Raw genomic sequence first — 6,824 nt, 5'->3', positions numbered from 1 at the left:
ATGAGCTTTTCTACATCCACCTACACCTAGGTTATTCCAACTATATATATATATATATATATATATATATATATATATATATATATATATATATATATTTATACTACTCACACTTAACATTATTGTATCATATATAGCCTAACCTAAACATTTGAGACTTCACTTTATCTATTGGTTATTTAGCATATAGTTGATTAAGGAATTATAAAACATAGATAATTGGCTAGTTGTTTGCACATGAATGTGTAACTTTTTTTATTATGACCTAGAGTCTTGAATGAGAGTAGTAAAAGGCTTATTATTAGCTTAGCTATTTTTTTGTTGGCATCAGAACCAAATCCAAAATGCAATGCTGATCTGTATTGTATAAGTGGTTTTTCCCAGGAGGAAACCAAAATCAACATCATCCACAAACTGACACAATAACACAAAACCAACTTTACATCATCATTTCAGCATAAAAGAAAAAACCATTTGTCTTTTCTTAAGCTTACCCCTAAAATTCGGGTTTTCATACTCAACTATTGTATACTCATCTTTCTTCTCGACTACCCTCGATGTGAAGTTGTGTAGTGACCCGGTTATGATGACGAATGTTGAAATGTAATGATAAAGTGAATCAAAACAATATTCAAGAACACACAATTTAAATAATGGTTATTTTAGCTCTCATTAGTCTAGAAAGTAATTACAAAGAGGTACATGCAATCTTTGTCTCACTAGACTAATCTCTCATATGGGTTCTTACTTAAATAGGAGCTAATCACTTCCTATTTAAAGAAAAAGCTCAACCCATCACACATCCTAAAGAGGGTAAGCCTAAATCACATCCAAAAAGAACTTTGCACCCTAACATTCACTCCATCAAAGTTAGGATTGGATGTCCCAAATTCAATTGTAACATGCCGAAAAATTCAACAAATTTAAACCTTTAAAAAATGACCCATTTATTAATAAAAGTGTTTATGAACTATTATTTCAAAAACATTAATCAAAATCAGATTTTTCCAGGATCCAGTCAGTTATAAATCAAGTATGTGTACAGGCACGCCTTCGTATTGCCATGGTCCACTGAAGTACTTGAAACCATAAACCAAAACTGTAAGCATGAAGCTTAGTGAGCTCCCCCAAAATACCAACACATGAATAAATAACATATTCATAATAACAACATAATATGGGTCCAATCAACCATCATGTTGGAATACCCCAAGACCCTCAACCATTTGGTTGGAATGTCAGCATACTATGGGTTCAATCATCCTCGAGATGGAATACCCTCGACCCTCGACCATCGGATTGGAATGCCAACATACTATGGGTCCAATCAACCATCGGGTTGGAATACCCTCGGCCCTCAACCGTCGAGTTGGAATGCCAACATATTATGGGTCCAATAAACCATCATATTCGAATACCCTTGGCCCTCAACCATCAGGTTGCAATGCTAACATACTATTGGTCCAGTCAACCATCGAGTTGGAATACCCCAAGCCTGTTGGCTTACACACAAAGTAGAGAAGCCTCAACCACCAATCAAACATTTGCACATATAACAGTTAATCATATAATAATCTACATCTAGTCAAACAGATCTACAAATCACTAAGCATAGCAACATCCTGTCTACTAGGATATTGTTCTAACAGATCATAACAACATAGCAACATCTTATCTACTAGGATACTAATCTAACAGATCATAAAGACATAACAACATTCTATCTACCAGGTCACCGATCTAACATATTATAACAACACAATGACATGCATAACAAGATTTTTTGATTGGGTGTCTAAGCCTATAACTATTTTGGTATGTATTTGACCTGATTACGAGCATGGTCCCTTTGGGTTGCCTTCACTCATGCAACTTGATAGGATGACAAGAGGAGAGATAGTAGAATTTATTATATGAATAAAAAATTGGTACTCGAAAGTGGTTTTATTAATATATTACAAGTTTAATATATTATTTGGAAATCATATTATTTAATTAGTATTGATCATAAATTAATTTAGTATTAATTTGGTGATCAAAAGAGACTGATTAAATAAAGGGGACTGATATTGCAATTAACTGTTAGTTGCTACTTGGGCTGATGGACTCCGTAGAGTGAAGTGGATGAAATTTATGGGGAAGGACATAAGATTTCGTCCAAAGGGCTCTAAGGAAGGAGTCCATGGGCTGCTTAAGGCTTAAGTAGTCATATTACGGTTTCCACCAAAAACCCTAGCGGCCACAAGTATAAATAGATCCCATGATTAAGGGTTTTTCGGCCAATGCTTCTAAGAGACCCTAAGTGCCAAAAATCTTCCCTCTCCTAAAGTCATCTTGTTGTTTGAGTGTTTGTGACTCCATTAGAGGTGCAACACTTGAGGCACTAAGCTTTCAAAAGTGAAGATCAAGAAGGATTGTGATTGTTATTGCTACATAACAATCAAGGTAATGATTCTAACCCTAATCACATGTCAATTTCAGATTTGTATGCTAGTCAATTAGGGTTTATTGCTTTGGTATTCAATGTTGTATGTTTACTTAGAAAAACCTAGATCAAATCAATTAGGGTTACATGAACACCATAGGATTGATGTTATGCTCATAACCCATTAGTGGTATCAGAGCCTAAGTCGTTTTTCTAGTGAATAGATGCAAAAGTGAACAACCACAGTTCAAGAAAATCGAAATTTTTGTTCTCTGACTGGTAGACTTGTCGAGTCCATTTATGGACTCGACGAGTAGGTCCTACTCTACGAGTTCCATAGTGGACTCGACGAGTCCAAGGGTCAGGTGCAGGGAATTTTGATTTTCTAGCCAGATTTTGTTGAGGATAATTGTCAAAAACTCATTTTTCTTGCCAAAATCCAATTTTTTAAGTTTGGAATGATTATCCTCATCAAAATTGATGGATTTGGTTAAATATGGATAATATAGGATTATTATTAGTCATATATTTGACCTGGTAAGTTGGAAAAGTTTCAATTTATACCCCTTAGGTTTTATAGTTTAAATTTGAACTTAAAAGTTTAGTTTTTTGAAATTTAAATAGTTAAACCCAAATGTTTTGAAAGGTTTCAAAACGTGTCCTCAAGTTTTAGAATTTAATTTTAATTAAAAGGTATTAATTTTGAAATATTAAACTCTAAAACCATAGTATTTTGAAAAAGTTCAAATTACACACTTATGGCTTTATTAATTAATTAAGTGTATAATTAAAAAAGAGTTAATAAATCTATAATGATATGGTTTAAGTTTAATTAAAATAAAACTATAATATATTAAATTAGACCACCTAGTATATTAAAAGTGTAAAATACATCCTTATACTATATATAAAATTAAAAGTCTAATATTATATATGTATGAGTAAAGAGTCAGTCTTACCGTTAGTAGGCCTCATTCATGAAGTTGTTCTATAAGGAGTGTTTAAGGAAATTGCCTATAAAATGGTGATTGAATGGGTATCCACTCTTATCCACCGCACTCTTGACTAGTGGAGGGTCGTTAACCGAACGGGTAGGATACGACACAACCTTCCATTATAAGTATAATGAAATACGAAGTAACTAAACACTTTTATAAATTCCCAAATCTTAGTTACTTTAGGAAAAATGTGGAGTTGGTGCTAATCCATGAAATTGCACATTGCACCTTGTTGGTCGTTAGTGGAGCGTGTGTGGTTAACCGACACACTAATATGGGACCAATGAAGGATGGGAATGGGTAGCTTGGTGTTTATCATAGATCAATCGAGTGTGTGGTTAACCAACACATTGATTAGGTGATTTGTAACATCGAGAGTACCAAACTAATTTTCATGGTTATCCACAACTTGTTTGTGATCCTCGACATCCCAGTCACATTCTTGAAGGGCACAATCGAGATTTAAACATGCCATTGAAAGTTCAATGAATCTCAAAGGATCTAGGAGTTTCAATTCATTTAAAACCTAATTTTACTTTTTGGTTTTTCATGGGGGAAATTGGTAAATCGTCATTTACCTACCTTTAAATATTCTGCAATTTGGATTACGGCAATCCTCTTCCATATTGTAGGATATTGTGTTGGGTACTAGCCTTGATATTTCATTTGGGTGTTATATAATGGGTTCCAATCAACTAACTTGAATTTCTCCTGTTTTGTAGATGTCAAAGTCTAACAACTATGGTCTTCGTAAATCCGTTGGAAAAAGTTTTCCGCTTGAAGATGATGTTCCACGATTGGATTGTGGAAATGGAAATCATGCTTCACTTCCTCCACCTCCTCCAATAATTCTCCCTGACCCACGTGTTCGAAGACTTGAAAAGTTCAAAGTCACTCAAGCCCTATTGGAAAAAAGACACAAAGATGGAAAGTCTGTATGTGCTCATGTCTTGGAATATGAAGTTACATATTGCTAGATTGGGAATGTTGGGTGTCGATGTCTCAAGGAAGTTGGTTGTTGACTTGGTTCTTCAGTCACATACCGAATCACATAGTGAGTTCATTGGAGAGTACTATATGATGGACGACGATGTGACCCTTATTGATTTAACTTATTTGCTTATTGCCGCTGAATCAACGATGATTTGGTGCACTGGTCAAGCAAATTTGTCTGGTAAATCGATGTCCCATCCTTCTATGGGAAATGGAAACATTGGAAGTCTAGAAAAGTTTTATCTATGCAAGAGAAAGGTTGAGTCTAAGATAGTCCCGTGTACCATTCCAGAAGAATCCATATGTTTCTACTACCAAAAGAGGGGGCATTGGTTATGAAGCTACCCTGACTACCTGAGAGATCTAAGAGATGGGAAACTCAAGATGTATGACTCTGCTTCAGGTAAAATCCACCATCTAACTCTGTTAAGTTTTCTATTTTAGATTCTTAATACAAGATGTGATAACATTACATTTTGATGTTTTGTAGAATCGAAGAAAAGAAAGGAAGCTTAGAGGAAGAAGTGAGCTCAGTCTGATCGCAAAGAAATGGATTTCGATCGCATGATTCGATGATCGGATTTTTGAGCTGTTACTTAGAGTTATTATAGATTGCTTAGGAATATGTAACAACATAGTTCTCATTTGAATTTACGTTGTAAGGACAAGTTTTTCGTACCTTTTTATAAATAAAATAAATTTTTAGTTTTGTCTTATTTATATATCCTTGCAATGTCATTTGTGAAAATTGATGCTTGTGTATTATAAGAAATATTGAGTGGATGTGATTCTTAGTAATGTTATTTATGGAAGCGTTGTAATTTTCGAAGTAAGGAAAGATTCTCATCGCCCAAGTTTCAATTGGACAAAAGCTTGGAATCATATGATTTGAGTCATGTGATGTATGGAAATCTTGGTACTTAGGAAATTAAGACATATTCCTTGTTCACATAGGTATGTGAGTCAAGTGAAAGACTAGGAGATATGGTACACAATTTTGTGCACTAGTCAAGTCCACCACAAATAACAAAAAGATTATTCGTCATGATTTACTAAAAGTCTAGTAAATGTGGTTATGCTTACAAGATTAAGTGTAATTCTGAATCATTGAAAAGTTTCAATGCATGGCATAACGAATAAGAAGAATCAATTTGGTAGAAAGATAAAAGTTTCTCCAATCTGAAAAGAAGGGAAAGTACTTTTGTATCATGTTTTATGATCATCTTAGTGATTATGAAACCGTATCACAATTGACCCTCAAAGGACACCTTAGTGCATAATTATGACAAAGAAGAGGAATCGTGAATTGTTGAAATGGTTAAATCAAAAAGGATGAGTCATACTTCGTTTCAAAACCAAGTCTTAGAGTCATACTCCAAGATTGTGACTTGAGTGACGCATCTTAAGAAGTTTTAACACACTTATCAAATGTGGAGTGGAAAAATGTTTTTCCTACTCTTGCACATCTGAAATTGGTAAGTTATGATGTCTTGGATAGGACAGAGACCAATTAAGACCAATTGTGTGTAGTGTTTGTCTTGATAAAACTCCTCAGTAACTCCTGAATATTTGTTTGTCAATAAATGTTTCTTGACAAGGGAATCTTATATGTCAAGAGGTCAGTGAGAGTCTAAATGATCTTGAAAAGTTTCAAGAACTAATCAAGAGTAAACCTATTAGACACTAGCACACGAATTGAGGCTTATAACCTGTCATGTTGACATATTTTTGTTTCTATGGCATTCCAGTAAAGTTACTTATGCATATGAGTTCTACGAGTTCTCAATTGACTGCATAAAGGCTAGCACCTTGTTCAATGAAAGTGTATTGACTAGTATAGGTGAGCTGCTAAATAACTTGGTAGTAATGGTAGGACCCTTGATGGAAAGAAATGAAGAATGGACAAGTTCTGTCCATAAGAGTTTGGATTTGTCAAAAACATTATATTATGATTATGGTTATGAAAAATTCACATGGATAAAAGCACATACACCATAAAATCTACATGGTAAGGTTTCTTTCCGCTTCATGAGAATGATTGTGAGGAAACGCTTTCACTATGAAGATTTTAAGGAGTTTGTTGTTGTGTAAATTGCATTCTCAAATTCGATTATGATTACGACATCCCTCTTCATAGTTCGAATTGTGGGATTTGGCAATTAGTTTGAACTTTCGAGACTTATTGCTATAAGTTCTAGAATTGTTTAGACATTCATATGAGCTATCTAAGGAAAGGTGTATGAGTTTGAGAAGCTTAGATAAAGGTTTATGAAAGCATCTCATATCAGAAACATGAACTTTGGTTAAGAAAGTCAATAAGTATTGTTTTCTAGAAGTTTAGCTGATTTCTCGATACATGTCAAGGCTAGTGGGAGAATAAGTGTTATGCTAGTAAGTACAAAATTATC

Source organism: Lactuca sativa, chromosome 8, assembly GCF_002870075.4.
Source record: "Lactuca sativa cultivar Salinas chromosome 8, Lsat_Salinas_v11, whole genome shotgun sequence".
NCBI classification, from domain to species: domain Eukaryota; kingdom Viridiplantae; phylum Streptophyta; class Magnoliopsida; order Asterales; family Asteraceae; genus Lactuca; species Lactuca sativa.
The sequence above is the reverse complement of the archived record's forward strand: the minus strand, read 5'-3'. Positions refer to the sequence as shown.